General features: G+C 39.5%; 1 non-coding gene across 1 annotated transcript; it reads right to left on the minus strand.

Moving 5' to 3' along the window:
- Nucleotides 1-20,288: 20,288 nt before the first annotated feature.
- Nucleotides 20,289-20,394, minus strand: LOC114201437 (U6 spliceosomal RNA). Its single transcript, XR_003607641.2, has one exon. It is a non-coding gene; the product is annotated as a U6 spliceosomal RNA (small nuclear RNA).
- Nucleotides 20,395-20,748: the final 354 nt, after the last annotated feature.

Raw genomic sequence — 20,748 nt, forward strand, 5'->3', positions numbered from 1 at the left:
ACTCTAATAGTGGACTTTACCAATGAACTTTGATTTCCAAATCTATCTTCAAACGGTTAATTTACTATTTCCTTATTTCTGGTCACCACTACTACCACCTGACAGAAAAAGGAAAAAAAAATTTTTTTTCCTTAATTGGGGGGACTTCAGTTATTTGATAACACTGATTATCAGCTTGCTCAGAAAAAGCACACCCCTTTCTCCATGCATTTAAGAAACAAATATTTTTTTCAAAGATTCATTATTCTGGCTGCTAGGATAAAGGGACTGGCTGCAGTTAAGTGCCAAGCCCACAAGTAGAAACTACCTGCTGTGCTGTTGAACCCGGGAACCATCCTTGGCTCTCATGGAATATTTATGGGCTATGATGTCAAGGGAGCAACAGAAGGCAGGGAAAACAGTGAACAGCAAAAGAGGGGTTAACAAAAACAGTCTTCACTATATTGTAGGAGTTGTGTCTGCACAACCCTCAACCTTTGCCGGTTTTATCTGCATTGAGGAGATGGTCTCCCGTTATGAGGAAGTGTGACCCCAAGACCTTTCACTTGACCTTTCTCTGCTAATTCTAGCAATGTGCAATAAGACTCTCCACCAAGGGGCGGCCGAAGGTGGAATGGCCAACTAGAAATTTCATTTCCCAACCGAGGGAACATTTCAATTTCTAGGAAATCAATTGAGCTTCTATTAAAAACAATGACACATCTATGTGCTTTCCACAAATAGGTTGCTTCTTGTTGGAAGGCAGAAAGCTACCCTCCCCGGAGCCTCCAGATGAGCCCTGATTTATCCCTTCTGCACCAAGAATCATGTGAGCTAAAAGGTCAGGCAGTTAAAGATTTATGCTTTGTTTTATAAGATTGCTCAGAGAGAGAACTCTTTTCCCTCTCTTGTTTATTTTTTGTCCTCCCCAGCCTGTCATCCATTTTTCTGCCCAAACTAGACCATAGAAAGGGAAATGGGAAAATGTCCTGTAATATGAGCCCAGGAGCTTGCCGTGTCCCCGGATGGCAAGATAAGTGAACCAGTGAGGCTAACCTCCCGCGGCCAGCCACCACAACCCACCCAGAAAGGGGCACCTGCATCACTGTGCCTTGTAAATCTTTTTTAACCTCAGTCCTGAACTGGGATTTATTTGTTTTTCTAGCAGATAGATCTGGCTCTCTCTGGGCCCTACAAAATGATCTGTCACTGTCTACCCTGACAGTCTGTAATAAAGTCAGCTTGCCAGGTCTAGCAAATGGATGCCATATCTTAGATCATGTTGGGTTTTTTTCATTTATTAGATTCCCACCTTAGGCCACCCAGACATTGGTCTTTAAAGTACACACCTCCATCTCCCATGCCAGGACATCTGTGTGAGCAGGGCCTTGTAGAGGACAAGGGCTATGTGTGTTTATCACTTACTTTCTGGGTATTTTTATTAACGCCTATTATTATTGACATGATAATATTTAGGGAAACAACTGGTCCATAAAGTGATAGGTGAGAACCAGGGAAAAAAAATCTTCAGAGCCTACCAATTTTTAACCTTTATCAACCTCATTTGTTTCTCTCCCAATCTGTGTCTCCTTTTTTCCCCTTTTTTACCTAACAATATCATCATGACTCTGAACAGAGCTAGAAATCCATCAGTGTGCTTTGACTACTTTCCCCCCACCTTTATCCTCCTACCCAGGCATCTCCATATATTACTGATTAAGCCTGGAAATGGCCCCTGCCTCATTGCAGCCCTCTGTCGTCTCTTGTTTGGATTATTGGGATAACCTTGGATCTGACCTCTCTGACTCTGGTCCTTTTCCACTAGAGTCTATATCCTTCCTCTGTAGTCCATGAATCTCAACACATCCTCCTCTCTAGAACCATCAATGCCTACCCTCTTTTTTTTTTTTCCTAATACAAAGTTCAAAATGCTTAGAATGGCTTCCCTTTACTTTCTAGACTCATTTGTTGCCATTACCTTCACCCACATACTAGTGTGCTTGCTCCAGGACCCCTGTGATCCACCATGACCTTCCACATCTCCAAACATCAAAAGTTCCTTCTATCTGGAATGTCCATATCCCACTTCCTTAACTCAGAAAAGCAAACAAACACACACATGAAAATTGGATTTTCAGGGTCTACTTCAAATGTCATCTTCATGAAGCGTCCCTCAACATGTTCAAGACAAATTAAGCTGTCCTGAACTCTTTTTTCCCGTGCTGCCTCTTTATTCTTGACCCAACAATTACAACTTTGGAAATTATTCTTACATTTAATTTTGTCTTGGCAACAGCTTTTCAGAGGACCCAGACTAACACATACCCTTCGTGTGGGAAAGGTGGAAAAGTAAGAATATGTATCCATATTTGCTTGTATTTATAGAAGAAAATAGAAGACAAGAAGTTAAGGGAAGCAAAAGAAATGAGGTGGTTGTAATCTATAAAGCACATATACCTCTGCTTTATAGCAACTGGCAAGTGTTTCTTATTTTCCCCACATCTGAAGTCAGGGTGTATCTCTTTTATGTCTCTACCCCTAGTAATGGAACCTGTGTTTAGCCATTGAGGCTAGAATACTCTGATCAGCTGTAGGAACATGACAAATAATTAAATTAAGGACCTGAAAGTATTTGGCTTTTGCAAAAGATTGCTTGAGAAGAATTACATAGATACAGCCTATAGTATCTTCCAAAGGTTTATAATCTCAATCACATTCAGGCACTTCAGTTTAGATTGAAATGGGTTCCTCTCTACAACTTTTCTTCTTGCTTTATAACCTTACAATATTTAAATATTATAATATCAAATTTTAAGTCCTGAGATTTGCAGTGACCTTGTAGAAGTCAGCTATTGATTTTTTGGATCTTCTGTAGGTGAAAGTACTCTGAGAACTTTAGGGCATTTAACACTCCTTCATTGTGTACACTCTGCTAAGGTTGTTAAACACAGTTCTGGACGTTATTTTACTTTGTTATTTTTTTTTTTCCAAGAGCCTCTTAAATTTATTTTTTTGCATAGATAATACATTCACATGTTTCTAAAATTCTTGCTCCCTCCTCTTTTTCCACCCAACCCATTACAACCACCTCATTTCTTTTGCTTCCCTTAACTTCTTGTCTTCTATTTTCTTCTGTAAATACAAGCAAATACGGATACATATTCTTACTTTTCTACCTTTCCCACACGAAGGGTATGTGTTAGTCTGGGTCCTCTGAAAAGCTGTTGCCAAGACAAAATTAAATGTAAGAATAATTCCCAAAGTTGTAATTGTTGGGTCAAGGAAATATCTATTTACAATTTATAATAAATATTTATGAAATTGTTCCCCTTAGGGACTGGACCATTTTGCATTCCCATTGGCAAAGTATGAGATTGTCAGTTTCTCCTCATTTTGCCAAAAGAATGTGTTGTAAAACTTTTGAATTTTGTCAGTCTACTGTGATTAAACTTTAATTTGCATTTATCTTATTATGAGTAAGTTTTAACATCTTTTCATGTTTTTAAGAGCCAGTAGTATTTCTTTTTCTATGAACTACTTATGTCCTTTACAAATAGTTCTACTGGCTTATTAAGTACTCTTTATATATACAAAGGGGGATTAGGCCTTGCCTATAATAAAATTTGCAATTTTTTTTTTTAGGTTGTAATTTACCTTTTGGCTTAGTTTGTGGTATATTCTTCCATTCAGAAGATATTCTGTGTGGAATAAATTAATCATTTATTTTATGGTTTCATAGATAACTAGAAAGGTTTTCCTCTCTCCAAGGTTCTGAAGGAACTATTCCATGCATTCTTTTAGCACTTTAGTGTGTGAACTTTTTAGGCATGATTTTTTAAATTAAATCTTTTATTGATTTGAAGTTTATCCATGTGTATAGTACAAAATAGGAATTCACCTATCTTTTTTAAAAAAGCTATCCAATTGTCCTAAAACCATTTATTTAAAAGATACATTTAAAAAATTAAAAAGTAAATAAAAAATAAAAGATACATGTTTGAGAAGAATAGGTATTAACTCTTCTTTAAACGTTTCGTTGAATTTGCCTGTGAAGCCATCTGGCCCTGGACTTTTGTTTGTTGGGCGTTTTTTGATTACTGATTCAATTTCTTTGCTGGTTATTGGTCCATTCAAGTTTTTTTTCTTCCTGTTTCAGTTTTGGTAGTTTATATGTTTGTAGGAATGTCTCCATTTTTTCTAGGTTGTTCCACTTGTTGACATATAATCTAAATTCATTCTATGAGGCCAGCATTACCCTGATACCTAAACCAGATAAAGACTTCACTAAAAAAAAGAAATACAGGCCAATATCCCTGATGAACATGGATACAAAAATTCTCAATAAAATACTATCCAACTGAATCCAACAATACATTAAAGAATCATTCACCATGATCAAGTGGGACTTATTCCTGGGTTGCAAGGGTGGTTCAATATCTGCAAATCAATCAATGTGATACACCACATTAATAAAAGAAAGAATAAGAACCATATGATAATTTCAGAAAAAGATGCAGAAAAAGAATTTGACAAAGTACAACATCCATTCATGATAAAAATCCTCAACAAAGTAGGCTTAGAGGGCATATACCTCAACATAATAAAGGCCATATACAAAAAACCCACAGCTAATATCATCATCAATGGGAAAAAACTAAAAGTTTTTCCTCTACGGTCAGGAACAAGAGAGGGATGTTCACTCTCATCACTGCTATTTAACATAATACCTTAAGTCCTAGCCACAGCAATCAGACAACAAAAAGAAATAAAAGGCATCCAGATTTTTGAATCAGGAAGAAGTCAAACTTTCACTGGTTTCAAATGACATGATACTCTACACAGAAAACCCAAAAGACGCCACCAAAAAACTGCTATAACTGATACACAGATTCAGTAAAGTTGCAAGATACAAAATCAATGTAAAGAAATCTGTTCCGTTTCTATACATTGATAATAAAACAGCAGAAAGAGAAATTAAGGAATCAATCCCATTTACAATTGCATCAAAAACAAGATATCTAAGAATAAGCCTAACCAAAGAAGTGAAAGACTTGTAATCTGAAAACTATAAAATGCTGATGAAAGAAATTGAAGATGACACAAAGACATGGAAAAACATTCCATGCTCATGGATTGGAAGAACAACTATTGTTAAAATGTCTCTATATCCAAAGCAATCTACACATTTAATGCAATCCTTATCAAAATACCAACAGCATTTTTCACAGAGCTAGAACAAACAATCCCAAAATTTGTATGGAACCACAAAAGACCATGAGTAGCCAAAGCGATCTTGAAAAAGAAAAGCAAAGAGGGAGGCATCACAATTCTGGACTACAAGTTGCACTACAAAGCTATAGTAATCAAAATAGTGTGGTACTGGCACAAAAATAGACACATAGATCGACCAATAGAATAGAATAGAAAACTCAGAAATGAAGCCACAACTATATGGTCAATTAATCTTTGACAAAGCAGGAAAAAATATCCAATGGGAAAAAGACAGTCTCTTCAGCAAATGGTGGGAAAACTGGACAGCCACATGCAAAAGAATGAAGCTGGACCACCTCCTTATACCATACACAAAAATAAACTCAAAATGGATTAAAGACCTAAATGTGAGACTTGAAACCATAAAAATCCTATTAGAGAACAGGCAGTAACCACTTTGACACTGGCCAAAACAACTTCAAGGGAAACAAAAGCAAAAATAAATTACTGGGAATTCAACAAAATAATAAGCTTCCACACAGTGAGGGAAACAATCAAAAAAACTAAAGGGCAACCTACAGAATGGAAGAAGTATATGTAAATGACATATCTGATAAAGGGTTAGTATCCAAAATCTATAAATAACTTATCAAACTCAACACCCAAAAAACAAATAATCCTGTTTAAAAAAATGGGCAGAAGGGGCGCCTGGGTGGCTCAGCCATTAAGCATCTGCCTTTGGCTCAGGTCATGATCCCAGGGTCCTGGGATCGAGCCCCGCATCGGGCTCCCTGCTCAGCGGGAAGCCTGCTTCTCCCTCTCCCACTCCCCCTGCTTGTGTCCCTGCTCTCACTATCTCTCACTGTCTCTCTCTCTCTCTCTCTGTCAAACAAATAAATAAAATCTTTAAAAAAAAAAAACATGGGCAGAAGCCATGAGTAGACATTTTTTCCAAAGAAGACATACAGATGGCCAACAGACACATGAAAAGATGCTCAACATCATTCATCACCAAGAAAATACAAATCAAAATTACAATGAGATATCACCTCATGCCAGTCAGAATGGCGAAATTTAACAACACAAGAAACAGCAGGTGTTGGCAAGGATGCAAAGGGGAACCCTCTTAAACTGCCGGTGAGAACACAAACTGGTACAGTCACTGGAGAAAACAGTATGGAGTTTCCTCATATAGTTAAGAATAGAACTATCCTACAATCCAGCAATTGCACTACTGGGTATTTACCCAAAGGATACAAAAAAACTAATTTGAAGGGATACATGCACCCTGATGTTTATAGCAGCATTATCAACAATAGCCAAATTATGTAAAGAGCCCAAATATCCAACAACTGATGAAAGAATAAAGAAGATATATATATATATATATATATATATATATAATATATGGAATATTATATGAAATATTACTTGGCCACCAAAAAGAATGAAATCTTGCCATTTCTAAGGATGTGGATGGAGCTACAGAATATTATGCTAAGCAAAGTAAGTCAGAGAAAGACAAATACCATATGACTTCACTTACATGTGGAATTTAAGAAACAAAACAAATGACCATATGGGGGAAAAAGAGAGAGCCAAACCAAGAAACAGGCTCTTAACTATAGAGAACAAACTGATGGTTACTAGAAGGCTGTGGGTGGGGGTGCGGAGAAAATGGCTGAAACAGGTGATTCCTTACTGAGGAACGACCCTGTTGTGATGAGCACCAGGTGATGTATGGAACTGTTGAATCACTATATCGTACACCTGAAACTAATATTATACTATATGTTAATTAACCGGAATTTAAATAAAAACTAAACTAAACTAATCTAAAATAAAGTAAAATAAAAAAATAAAAGATACATGCTTATTCTATTGATGTGAAGCCACCTCTATCATACACTAATATGTATTTGTTCTATTTTTGGACATTTTCATCTGCTCCATTAATCTGCTAGTCTATTCATGCACAAGTACCATACTATTTTAATAATTAAGGCTATAATAGTTTCTTTGCTTTTTTCTTTTTTTAAATTCAGGACCCTACTTTAACCAAGTTGGGAGTATATGATTCATGCCAATTAAAGAATTCCCACAGCCCCCACACCCGCAGAATTTGAATTTTCAGCCCTATGCTAAAAAGACTTAAAATTGATTGAAGTTCATTTATTTGAACAGAGCTTGGGGAACCCATTGAAAATTTCTTGCTACTTATACACAGAAAACAATTCTTATTTATTGTTTCTGAACCAGGTTCTACAGAACTCCTGTTAATTCCAAAACCTAGACAGTATCCCTCCAATCCTTGTTTTATTTTTTAATTTAAAAAAAAATGTTTGTTATGTTAATCACCATACATTACATCATTAGTTTGTGATGTAGTGTTCCATGATTCATTGTCTGTCCATAAAACCCAGTGCTCCATGCAGAACGTGCCCTCTTTAATACCCATCACCAGGCTAACACATCCTCCCACCCCCCTCCCCTCTAGAACTCTGTTTGTTTTTCAGAGTCCATCATCTCTCATGGTTCGTCTCCTGCTCCGATTTCCCCCATTTAATTCTTCCCCTCCTGCTATCTCTTTTTTTTTCTTCTTAACATATGATGCATTATTTGTTTCAGAGGTACAGATTTGTGATTCAACAGTCTTGCACAATTCACAATGCTCACCATAGCACATACCCTCCCCAATGTCTATCACCCAGCCACCCCAGCCTCCCACCCCACCCCCAATCCAGCAACTCCAGTTTGTCTCCTGAGATTAAGAATTCCTCATATCACTGAGGTCATTTGAAACATGTCTTTCTCTGATTGACTTATATTGCTCATCATAACACCCCCCAGTTCCATTCACGTCGTTGCAAATGGCAAGATCTCATTCCTTTAGATGGCTGCATAATATTCCATTGCATATATATACCACTTCTTCTTTATCCATTCATCTGTCGATGGACATCTTGGACATCCTTTTAATGTACTGTTGGATCCTATTGGCTAGTATTTTGGTGAGAATTTTTGCATCCATGTTCATCAAGGATATTGGTCTGTAATTTTCCTTGTTGATGGGGTCTTTGTCTGGTTTTGGGATCAAGGTCATGGTGGCCTCATAAAATGAGTTTGGAAGTTTTCCTTCCATTTCTATTTTTTGGAACAGTTTCAGAAGAATAGGTATTAATTCTTCTTAAAATGTTTGGTAGAATTCCCCTCGGAAGCCATCTGGCCCTGGGCTTTTGTTTGTTGGGAGATTTTTGATGACTGCTTCAATTTCCTTAGTGGCTATAGGTCTGTTCAAGTTTTCTATTTCTTCCTGCTTCAGTTTTGGTAGTTGATACATCTCTAGGAATGCATCCATTTCTTCCAGTTATCTAATTTGCTGGCATAGAGTGATTCATAATATGTTCCTATAATTGTTTGTATTTCTTTGGTGTTGGTTGTAATCTCTCCTCTTTCATTTATGATTTTGTTGTTTTGGGTCATTTCTCTTTTCTTTTTGATAAGTCTGGCCAGGGCTTTATCAATCTTATTAGTTCTTTCAAAGAACCAGCTCCTAGTTTCGTTGATCTGTTCTACTATTCTTTTGGTTTCTATTTCATTGATATCTGCTCTGATCTTTATTATTTCTCTTCTCCTGTTGGGTTTAGGCTTTATTTGCTGTTTTTTCTCTAGCTCCTTTAGGTGTAGGGTTAGGTTGTGTATTTGAGACCTTTCTTGTTTCTTTAGAAAGGCTTGTATCACTATATACTTTCCTCTTAGGACTTCCTTTGCTGCATCCCAAAGATTTTGAACAGTGGTGTTTTCATTTTCATTGGTTTCCATGAATTTTTTAAATTCTTCTTTAATTTCCTGGTTGACCCATTCATTCCTTAGTAGGATGCTCTTTAGCCTCCATGTATTTGAGTTCTTTCCAACGTTCCTCTTGTGATTGAGTTCTAGTTTCAAGGCACTGTGGTCTGAAAATATGCAGGGAATAATCCCAATCTTTTGGTACCAGTTGAGACCAGATTTGTGACCTAGGATGTGATCTCTTCTGGAGAATGTTCTATGGGCACTAGAGAAGAATGTGTATTCTGTTGCTTTGGGATGGAATGTTCTGAATATATCTGTGAAGTCCATTTGGTCCAGTGTGTCATTTAAAGTCTTTATTTCCTTGTTGATCTTTTGCTTAGATGATCTGTCCATTTCAGTCAGGGGGGTGTTAAAGTCCCCCACTATTATTGTATTGTTGTCGATGTGTTTCTTTGCTTTTGTTATTAATTGCCTTATATAATTGGCTACTCCCATGTTAGGGGCATAGATATTTACAACTGTTAGATCTTCTTGTTGGATAGACCCTTTAAGTAGGATATAGTGTCCTTCCTCATCTCTTATTACAGTCTTTGGTTTAAAATCTAATTTGTCTGATATCAGGATTGCCGCCCCAGCTTTCTTTTGGTGTCCATGAGCATGGTAAATGGTTTTCCACCCCCTCACTTTCAATCTGGGGGTGTCTTTGGGTCTAAAATGAGTCTCTTGCCCACAGCATATCAATGGGTCTTGTTTTGTAATCCAATCTGATAGCCTGTGTCTTTTGATTGGGGCATTTAGCCCATTTACATTCAGGGTAACTATTGAAAGATATGAATTTAGTGCCATTATATTGCCTCTAAGGTGACTGTTACTGTATATTGTCTGTGTTCCTTTCTGGTCTATGCTGCTTTTAGGCTCTCTCTTTGCTTAGAAGACCCCTTTCAATATTTCTTGAAGGGCTGGTTTTGTGTTTGCAAATTCCTTTAGTTTTTGTTCGTCCTGGAAGCTTTTTATCTCTCCTTCAATTTTCAATGACAGCCTAGCTGGATATAGTATTCTTGGCTGCATATTTTTCTCATTTAGTGCTCTGAAGATATCATGCCAGTCTTTCTGGCCTGCCAGGTCTCTGTGGATAGGTCTGTTGCCATTGTAATATTTCTACCATTGTAGGTTGCATATCTCTTCTCTCGAGCTGCTTTCAAGATTTTCTCTTTGTCTCTGAGACTTGTAAGTTTTACTATTAGATGTCGGGGTGTTGACCTATTTTTATTGATTTTGAGAAGGGTTCTCTGTGCCTCGTGGATTTTGATGCCTGTTTCCTTCCCCACATTAGGGAAGTTCTCTGCTATAATTTGCTCCAATATACCTTCTGCCCTCCTCTCTCTTTCTTCTTCTTCTGGGATCCCAATTATTCTAATGTTGTTTCATCTTATGGCATCGCTTATCTCCTGAATTCTGCCCTCGTGATCCAGTAGTTGTTTATATCTCTTTTTCTCAGGTTCTTTATTTTCCATCATTTGATCTTCTATATCGCTGATTCTCTCTTCTGCCTCATTTATCCTAGCAGTTAGTGCTCCCATTTTTGATTGCACCTCATTAATAGCCTTTTTGATTTCGACTTGGTTAGATTTTAGTTCTTTTCTTTCTCCAGAGAGGGTTTCTCTAATAACTTCCATGCTTTTTTCAAGCCCAGCTAGTATCTTTAAGTTCATGATTCTGAACTCTAGATCCAACATCGTATTAATGTCCGTATTGAGTAGGTCCCTGGCAATCAGTACTACCTCTTGTTCTTTTTTTTGAGGTGATTTTTTTCCGTCTTGTCATTTTGTCCAGAGGAGAATAGATGAATGAGAGAACAAAATGCTAACAGGTTAACAATGTCCCCAGAAAATATACTGTAAACAAATTAGAAAAGACCTGAAACTGGGGGAGAAGAAAGGGAAAGAAAGAAAAAAGAAAAAGAAAAAGATAAAAACAAAACAGATCAAAACCAAACAAACAGAATATGATCAAATATGATCAGGCTGGTGCATAGATCAGTGCCAGACACTAGATTTTGAGTGTATTTTGGTCTGTTAGAAGAAAGTGCCTCCCAAAATTTTAACGAAAGAAAAATTTATATATGTACAAAAATAAGGATTGATATGATGAAGGGATGGAATATGACTATAAAGATGAAAATTATAAAAATTTTATAAAAGGAATTGATAAAATAAGTAGTTTGAGAAAAGAAAGAAGAGGTTTTAAAAAAAAAAAGAAAAAAGGGAGAGAGTGTGATCAGGCAGGAGACTAGAACAAAGCCATACACTAGAGATTTAGGGTATATTTTGATCTGTTAGAAGAAACTGTATCTCAAAATTTTAAAGAGAGAACAACATATATATATGCCAAAAATAAGGGTAACTACTATAAAGGGATAGAATATGACTCTAAAAATGAAAAATAAAAATGTTTTTAAAAAAGGGATTGATAAGACGTTGGTTGAAAAAGGGAAAAAGAAAAATTATTAAAAAAATATTTAAAAAAATTAACTTTGAAAGACTAAAGAATCATGGTAAAAAAGCCATGGATTCTATGTGCAGTATTCCCCTTAGCTCTGGAGTTCTGCCATTCTCATTGATCAGTAAACTTGGTCTTGGCTGGTTGTCCTTGCTGATCTTCTGGGGGAGGGGCCTGTTGCCATGGTTCCCAAATGTCCTTTCCAGAGGCGGAATTGCCCCACCCTTGCAGGGTCCAGGCCAAGTACTCTGCTCAGGTTTGCTCTCGGGAATTTTTGTTCCCTGCAAGCTCTCCGTACAGCTTTGGAGGAGGAGAGTGAAAATGGCAGCCTCCCAGTCTCTGCCCTGGAGGAGCCGAGAACTCGGGGCCCCGCTCCTCAGTGCACCCCCAGAGAAAAGCAGTCAATTACTCCCGTCTCCCTGGTCTCTGGCCGCACTCCGTGCTCACCCGGCTTCTGACTGAGCATTTCTATCTCTGGCACACGACCCCGTGCGGAGTCTCGAAACCCAACAGATCCCTGTGGTTCGCTCCCGTGCTGCTCCTCCCAGGGGAGGAAGGGGAGTCTCCCCAGTTCTGCCGCTTGTTGGGTGCCTGTTGCAAGTGCAGTGGCCCGACTGTGCCACGGATCACGGTTTATCGCAATGCAGAGCTGAGAGCCTGCGCCTCCGCTCTGACCCTGCAGCGGCTTCCCCGCTCTGATAGCTGGGAGCTCCGCGGCACTCAGGCACCCCCGGTCTTTCTGTGACCCCGAGGGTCCTGAGACCACACTGTCCCCCGAGGGTTGCACCCCCCCCCCGGCTTAGCCACTGGAGCGACGTCCCTCAGCGGAGCCGACTTCTAAAAGTTCCGATTTTGTGCTCCGCGGCTCTATCACTTGCCAGAAGCGGCCGACGGAGGCCCCCTCCCCCGCCGTCTAACCTCCCGAATATCGCCTGAACTTCACTTCTCCTCACGTCCTACCTTCCAGAAAGTGGTCACTTTTCTGTTCAGAGAGTTGTTGCTATTCTTTTCTTCGATTTCCTATTGAGTTCGCAGGTGTTCAGAATGGTTTGATCCCTATCCAGCTGAATTCCTGAGACCAGATGAAATCCAGGTCTCCTACTCCTCCGCCATCTTGCTCCGCCCCCCCATCCTTGTTTTTTGCTGAAGTTATCCAGATTCATTTTGCAGCTCGTGAAAGTCCAGAAGCATCCTCTTGCTCATTAAACTTGTTCACTATAATCTAGATGTTAAATATAGTATGTTACACTTATCGGTTATATTTAAATTGGTAAACTATACCAATTGGTATAAACTAAGGTATATAGAAACATATGGATATAATCTGATTATTAATGTAGTCAAAATAATTCATGTCTAAAAATTACCTTTTAGATAATTTTAAGAACTCAAATAATAAAAAGTTATATGTAAAAAATTTTATTCCAACCCCCCCATCTCCTAAGAAATCGACATAAGTAGTTTGGTGTATATGCTATTATTAATAATGTAAATGAAGGGTGGAAGAATATTCCACCCAGAAATATGCCTCTTAGACATGAGGATTATTTTGAGCTGATTACTTTAAGAAACAACAGAACCTATGCAAAGTGAAATGTCAATCAGAGAAAGACAGGTATCATATGATCTCACTGATATGAGGAATTCTTAATCTTAGGAAACACACTGAGGTTTGCAGGAGTGGTGGGGGTTGGGAGGGATGGGGTGGCTGGGTGATAGACATTGGGGAGGGTATGTGCTACGGTGAGCGCTGTGAATTGTGTAAGACTGATGAATCACAGACCTGTACCTCTGAAACAAATAATACCTTATGTTAAAAAAGAAAAAAAAAAAAAGAAGATAGTAGGAAGGGAAGAATGAAGGGGGGGGAATCGGATGGGGAGATGAACCATGAGAGACTATGGACTCTGCGAAACAAACTGAGGGTTCTAGAGGGGAGGGGGGTGGGGGCATGGGTTAGCCTGGTGATGGGTATTAAAGAGGGCATGTTCTGCATGGAGCACTGGGTGTTATATGCAAACAATGAATCATGGATCACTACATCAAAAACTAATGATGTAATGTGTGATGATTAACATAACATAATAAAATTAAATCAAAAAAAAGAAACAGCAGAACCAGAAAAAGCTCTGAAAACAGAGTAGAAGTTACCCTTTTGTAAGGTAAATTTACATTTATAAAGGCAATCTCCATTTCTAAAGGGCATCTCCCTCTCTTAACTCAAAAGAAAAGGATGACTCTAAATTACAACAGAATCTTATCAATGGAGAAGGCATAGACAAATCTGCATAACAAATCTTATCCCTATTTACCAGGCTTTTCCTGCTCACTTTCCCAACTGGACTCCTCCACACCCTTTTCTTTTGTCTTTCTCTGAAGCATTTAAACTTGAATTCTAAGAGGTACTCGCTTTTCCCTGGGTATCTTTCATGTATACACAAGATATACATGTTAATAAATGTCTGCTTGTTTTTCTCTCCTTCATCTGTTTCTTGTTACAGGGGCCCCAGCCAAGAATTTAGAAGGCTAGAGGGGGAATTATTTTTTACTCACCTTCATCATTCATGGAGGTTTTATAATGTTGACTCACCTACCCTTTTCCCTGTAAGTTTTTTTCCTCCCCAATGCAGCAATGGTATCAAACAAAGAAAATAAGGTAGTATGAATACAAAATACATATCATTTATTTACAAAAACTATAAACAAATTAGAAAAAGATACGATAATTTTCTTGTACCCACAGAGTTCTAGAGTATGCAGGCTCAGGAAAATCCCTTTGTACCATTAACATAAGTCTGTCCCATTTTGACCTGATTCTCTATCACAGCAGAAATTCCTCCCACACTTCTTCAACTTCTAAGGAAACATCTAAACTACATGTTACTTTTATGCCTGATAACAGTACTTTATTGCATAAACATCTCTCAGTAAAATTATTATGAAGAGTGGCGCCTGCTGTCAAAGAAACAACAACAAAAAATCTCTCGTGTTCCATTTTTTCAAAATATAGTCTTGTTCTGTGCTTTTACTCTTGTGGTTACAAGACTACTTCCTTCTGCAACATGGAGCTTCTTATCTTGTCCTTCTCTAGGATTTCTTTTTGGCCTATAAGTGTTCCCCTGAATTCAATTCACTGACATAAATGCAATATAGTTCTAAACTAAACTGATGCGGGAAACAAGGGCAAAGAAAAACTAAATTTCCTTACAGTTACAGCCCAGTTGACAAGTCCTTGAAACAGGGAGAGTGACCTTCCTCTGGGAGCTCAACTGCCTCCATGTTGACACTTTATTAAGGCCAAAAGGCAATCCAACCCCCTAGGATCTGTGGGTCTACTTTAAACATATAGAAATTCCTTTGGAAACTTCCTTTATCTCTAACCCCCAAGATATATGTTAACAATCATCTTCCAAGCATCCGGCCCACTGATACACATCTGAAAAGTCTTATGACTGAGTTTTTGCTAAACAGTAATAAATGACCTTTTCCTAACAATAGCTAGCCCCCTCAGGGTACTGGAAACCTTGTTTCCAAAAATACCAAAATTTTGGAAACCTTGTTTCCAAAATAGCACGATACCTTTGTACCGTCCCTAACCCCCTCCCAACTTGAAAGCATATAAAGGGCCACTCCTCAGGACCCCGGTGCGGCTCTTTCTGCCACAGGTCCTGTCCCAGTGCTTTAATAAAACCACCTTTTTGCACCAAACACGTCTCAAGAATGCTTTCTTGGCTGCCACTCTGAACACCATTTCCACCTCATAAACTGATGACATTTACCTTCGCTTTGCAACTGGTTTGCCTTCTGATCTAACTAGCCAGCATAGGTCACTATGTTTACAATACCAAATTCTGATAGGAGCCAACTTCAATTCAAATCCAGGTGCTATTATTAACTCCCAGCGCGACGGCGGAGAAAATGCTAAAATTCTTTCTACATTAGTTTTCTCATCCGTAAAATGAGTCTAAGTATATTAGCTTCATGCAAATGTTTTGAGGATTAAATGAGATAATGCATATAAATCTCCTGACATATTGCCTGGTACATAGCCCTCGGTGAGAGTTAATAATGTTGATGAGGAGGAGGAGCGGGGGGAGAGGGAGGATAATGTTAATGATTACGGTGATAATGTCCTAATTTTAATGTGAATAGAGAAAGGATAGTCTGTACTGTACTGAATACATTCTCTTTCCCAGTCACCTCCATGCCATGAAAAATGACAACACTTAAGAAAAAGGAGAGAGCAATAAAAGAAGTCATCTTCTCCAATCTGAAGCAGATATCACAGTCTTATTAAAAATTTTCCACGGTAAGGAGGTTGATGCTATGATAACGGGAGATTTTCTCTAAAGTGAATATTGGTATCCTAAACTAAGTCAGACCTTTCAGTCTACTCTAGAGCATCTAGAGCCCCAGTCTTTGGCCTTGACATAGTGTTTCTATCTTCAAGCTGATGCTCTACTCCACTATGCTCTAAGAATAAAGCATAAGTATAAAAATGATGGCTGGTATCCTACTTCAAAAATTGCTTTCAAGGTGCAAAGATCCAATTTCAAATTAACTGTAGCACAAAATAACAGGAGGCCCACAGATGAGGATGTATCTTATCTAAAATTTGCCACTCACTTCTTGGGTGACTTTGAAGACATTCCTTAACTTTTGGGAGACTCAGCATTTCCAAATAAGATGGATGTAATTGTAGAGGCTGCTTTCAGGCCGTCAACTTGAACAATGGACCCATGAGTCAGGTGGAAGGGCCCACAGTGACCCGCTGGCTGAGTTCAAACAGGCCCATTAGGTGACCCACGTCAAAATATCCCTAAACCCTAGCTGACCGATGGGTTACTTACACTGGGACACAGGTACCAAAAAAGGAAAACTCCATAGGTTCCCACACCTCGTCTCCTTCCCCCTTTAACTACAGCTCCCCACCTCCTGACAGTCTCCACCCTGCTGCCCTGCCCCACTGCTCCCTTGCTGTGGATCCAAGGTGTATTCAGTCAAATTCTATCTCCTTTGTTCTGCCTCAGTGAATTCTTTCACGGCCCGTGCCCTGAAGGCTTCCACCAGATTGACTCACCCCACACTTGGGGGCCCCTACCCAGTTGGGAGACATAGTAAGTAGGCTTGTAAATGCTTCTTTTAGTGCTACATTGAAGACTGGTTGTGGTTCCTACTTTAAGGTAGCTTTGCTACCCTGTGGGTCTTCTCCCAAAAGGCTAAGAGTGCTGCCTTGTTCTTAAATCAGCTCCTAAGACCGTAATATTTAAAAAGCCCTGTGGCCCCTCGGTGGCTCAGTCAGTTTAGGTTAAGCATCAGACTCGTAATTTCTACTCAGGTCAGGATCTCATGGGTCTTAAGATGGAGCCCCAGGTGGGGCTCCCCAGTTGGCAGGGAGTCTGCCTAAGATTCTCTCCCTCTCTCTCTCTCCCTACTTGCACACACATGCACATGCTCTCTCTCAAATGGATGACTAAATCTTTAATAAATGAGTGAATGAATAAATAAATAAATAAATCTGTCCAAAAGACCTATAGCTATACCTGTGGTGAACCCAGCAGAACCCAAAAACTTGTCAAATCACTCAGCTGTACATCTGAAACTAAGGCAATATTGTGTATCAACTATACTCAAATAAAAATAAATAAATAAAAATAAAAATAAAAATAAAAATAAATAATTAAAAAAAATAAAAAGAACTGTTCAGTCATGTAAAGGAAGTATCTGCTTAAAATCAACGTTAGTGTAGGTAACTGGATGTATCAATAGAAAAGCAGACCAACAAATTGAGGTTTTTCTTCCCTTTCTTATGAAAAAAACTTGGGAGATGCCCACATCTCTGAATGCAGTCCTACAAACTGGCTTGGAGATCAGACATAGAATCAGTGTAATTGGAAAGAGGAAGAATGAAGGAAAGAAAAGTAAAAGGGATGCAGGGAAAAAAGAGAAGGTAGAAAAACCTGAAAACAAAACAATCTATTCTTGCCACTCAAAGTGTGGTCGTTGGACCAGTCATTACCCGTGAGCTGCTCTGGAGTGCGGGATCTCAGACTTACTGCTGATCTGTTGGAGGGATGGTGTTGGTGCATGGATCCTTTTCATCTGCCAGTGTGCCCATCCTTTAGCCTCCGCAAGTGCTCACTGCTAACAATTCTCAGCTGACCCTTTATCTAGAGAGTTACCCCTGGCCAAACGGGAGCTTCCTCATGTGGAAAGCTACACAGCACCCACCCAACAAACTTCAGTTAACAACTGACTGGTACCGAGGGATGAAAGCCTGGTTCCTCATTTTAGGGTGAGCTTACTTGTTGCAGGATGTGTTCCAGAGCTTCCCCCTGGATTCAGACTAAAGCTCATCTTTGAATGAGACCACATTCATGATTAGATTTTATGCCCTGCTCTATCAGACACTGTTCACTCCTTTTCTCCTGAGAACACTCCTCTAGTGAGTGACCTGAATAAGAATCCCCATCTCACGATCCACTTTTAAGAAACTCCACCTAAGTTGCTTTGTACTAGAAATAGATCTGAGAAGCAGATGCTAAGGATAGAATTTTGTAGTTGGATCTAACTTGCCAGCTGGATCTTGGGTGGTAGGTGATGTACTGGTAGTCTCTGGAACGCTGTACATGCAACTACTAAGACTTTCCACTTGAGGAGAATGGGAGGCAGGTGGACGAGATGCACTAACTGGTATAATTTTTCAGGCATTGGAGAGATATGGGGAAGTAGCAACAACAAAGACTGTGAAATTGAGTGGCCGTTGCTAAGTACCACTGATTTAGTGAAGAAAGAAAATGACAGGTTCAGACCTCTTCATAATTCAAAGTAAAGTGAGAGTGTCAGAGGCCTCCCTGGTAGCATTTGAAAAGGTTCTCATCACCTGAAGCCAGAGGGGGGAAATGGCTGTGGACAGAGAACTTAAGTGTGATATTGGCAGAGCTTTGAAGAATTCTTGGCCTCAGCAAATCTCCTATGACAGTACAGGACCCAGAGAAGGACAGAGTGGAACTCTTGAGACTTGAGATGAGGACATGTAGGTAGATGAACTTGTGAACTTTGTATTCTTAATTTCTCTGAGCCCACCAGGCCAGCAGAAGTGGCCCACTTCTTCTTTTTCTTTTTCTTAATAGCATACATTTCTTTTTTTTTTTTTTAAGATTTTATTTATTTGTTTGACAGAGAGAGAGACACAACACAAGCAGGGGGAGTGGGAGAGGGGGAGAAGCAGGCTTCCCGCCAAGCAGGGAGCCCCACGCGGGGCTCAATCCCAAGACCCTGGGATCATGACCTGAGCCGAAGGCAGACACTTTAATGACTGAGTCACCCAGGCGCCCCTGGCCTACTTCTTTTGGAGGAGAGATCACCCACCTTGTTTAAGACTGTGCAGAGGCCTCCAATGTGGTAGGTGCCAAACAAAACAATGAATGACCTCCTTAGAATCTGCCCTCTCCTCTCCACCTGCACAACAAGCCCTTAAATATGATCAAATCTCAGCATAGCCAGCCTGGAGAAGTACTGGACCTGTCAGGGACAAGGAGGGGCTATACATCAAAGTTGCTACAGGACATGGGTAGCATGCACTGGCAGGAACCAAGAAAATGTGTCTGGAATTGAATCCTGAAGGTGCAAGATCAAGAAGGTGGGATATAAAGTTAGATAAAGGAGGATTCACAATATGAGGGAACTCTCTAGTGATACAGGATTTAACTCCCTGGCAAGAATCCTAAGTGATGCTTCTGAAAGGCTTAGAAAAAAAAAAAAAAATAGCTGGCATTAAATTAGAGAGGCCATGGAAAATTGTGAGAAAGAGCTCAAAAGGGTTATGGAGCTGAACATTCTAGAATGGATCAATTATATACAACTGGAAAACCTACCAGCATCATTTTCCTTAAGAGGGCCTGGAGAGCACTCCATTTATTAAAGCAATAAGGAATGAACTGGGGAGGAACACACCAGCATCATTGCAATGCTCAGTAATGCCTGTCTTCTTCTTTTTATTTATTTATTTATTTACTTTTTATTATGTTATGTCAATCACCATACATTACATCATTAGCTTTTGATGTAGTGTTCCATGATTCATTGTTTGTGCATAACACCCAGTGCTCCACGCAGAACGTGCCCTCTCTAATACCCATCACCAGGCTAACCCATCCCCCCACCCCCCTCCCCTCTAGAACCCTGTTTGTTTCTCAGAGTCCATAGTCTCTCATGGTTCATCTCCCCCTCCGATCTCCCCCCCTTCATTCTTCCCTTCCTGCTATCTTTTTTTTTTTTTTTAACATATAATGTGTTATTTGTTTCAGAGGTACAGATGTCTGATTCAACTGGGTGATAGACATTGGGGAGGGTATGTGCTATGGAGAGCGCTGTGAATTGAGTATTGCCTGTCTTCTATGAGATGAACTGGTAGCTGTTACAGAACTGAGTTCCCTAGAAGCAATGGGCATGACAGGATCTTGGAATAGCATGGTTAGCAAAGTATGAATGGCAGCCAAGAGGGGTCTAACTTAAAATGGTCTATAGAGATAACTTGAAATACATGGTATTTCTAGACGCAAGATCAATACTACTGCCCAGGGTACTGTCAAATCCATCTATCTATCTATCTATCTATCTACCTACCTACCTACCTACCTATATCTGGAAAATCAGGAATGGAGAAGTAGAAGGCAGAGGTAACCCTCCCCAGTGGAAAGTCATGAACTTTTGCCCAGTTTCCAGACTGGAGTCAACTCCCAGATGCAAAACCCATTCATTGACTGAGGAAGCATCTGGGTCCAGATGATGAAGGTCTCTATGGCACCACAGCAATTATATACACAAATTTGTGTGTCATCCTTGTGCAGATGCCATGCTAATCTTCTCTGTATCTTTCCAATTTTGTATATATGCTGCTGAAGCAAACATTAGCAATTATATACAGTAGTGATTCCTTTATCCTTCCCCAGTAGAACCTATAGCCACTTATTTGGGTAATGGCACACTTGGGAAAGGTGAATTCCCAGATCTTTCAAGGCCTAGTAGATATCCAGTCCAAGTGCAATATGATACCAGGAGATTCAAAGTGCCACCTTGCTCTCCTCCCCATGAGAGTTGAGGGAATAAGGGGTTCGGTTAATAAAAGTAATACGTGGAGTTCTGACCCAGGTCTGTCTCACAGTAGGGGCTACTGTCTCTATGGACCCACTTGGTTATCATTTCCCTGGTCCCCAAATGTATAATTCAAGCAGTTGGCAGAAACTTAAGATTGGTTCTTTGACC

The sequence above is a fragment of the Eumetopias jubatus genome, unplaced genomic scaffold (genome assembly GCF_037043125.1).
Source record: "Eumetopias jubatus isolate StellerSeaLion01/CBP00866 unplaced genomic scaffold, mEumJub1_p1.0 scaffold_15, whole genome shotgun sequence".
Classification (NCBI taxonomy): domain Eukaryota; kingdom Metazoa; phylum Chordata; class Mammalia; order Carnivora; family Otariidae; genus Eumetopias; species Eumetopias jubatus.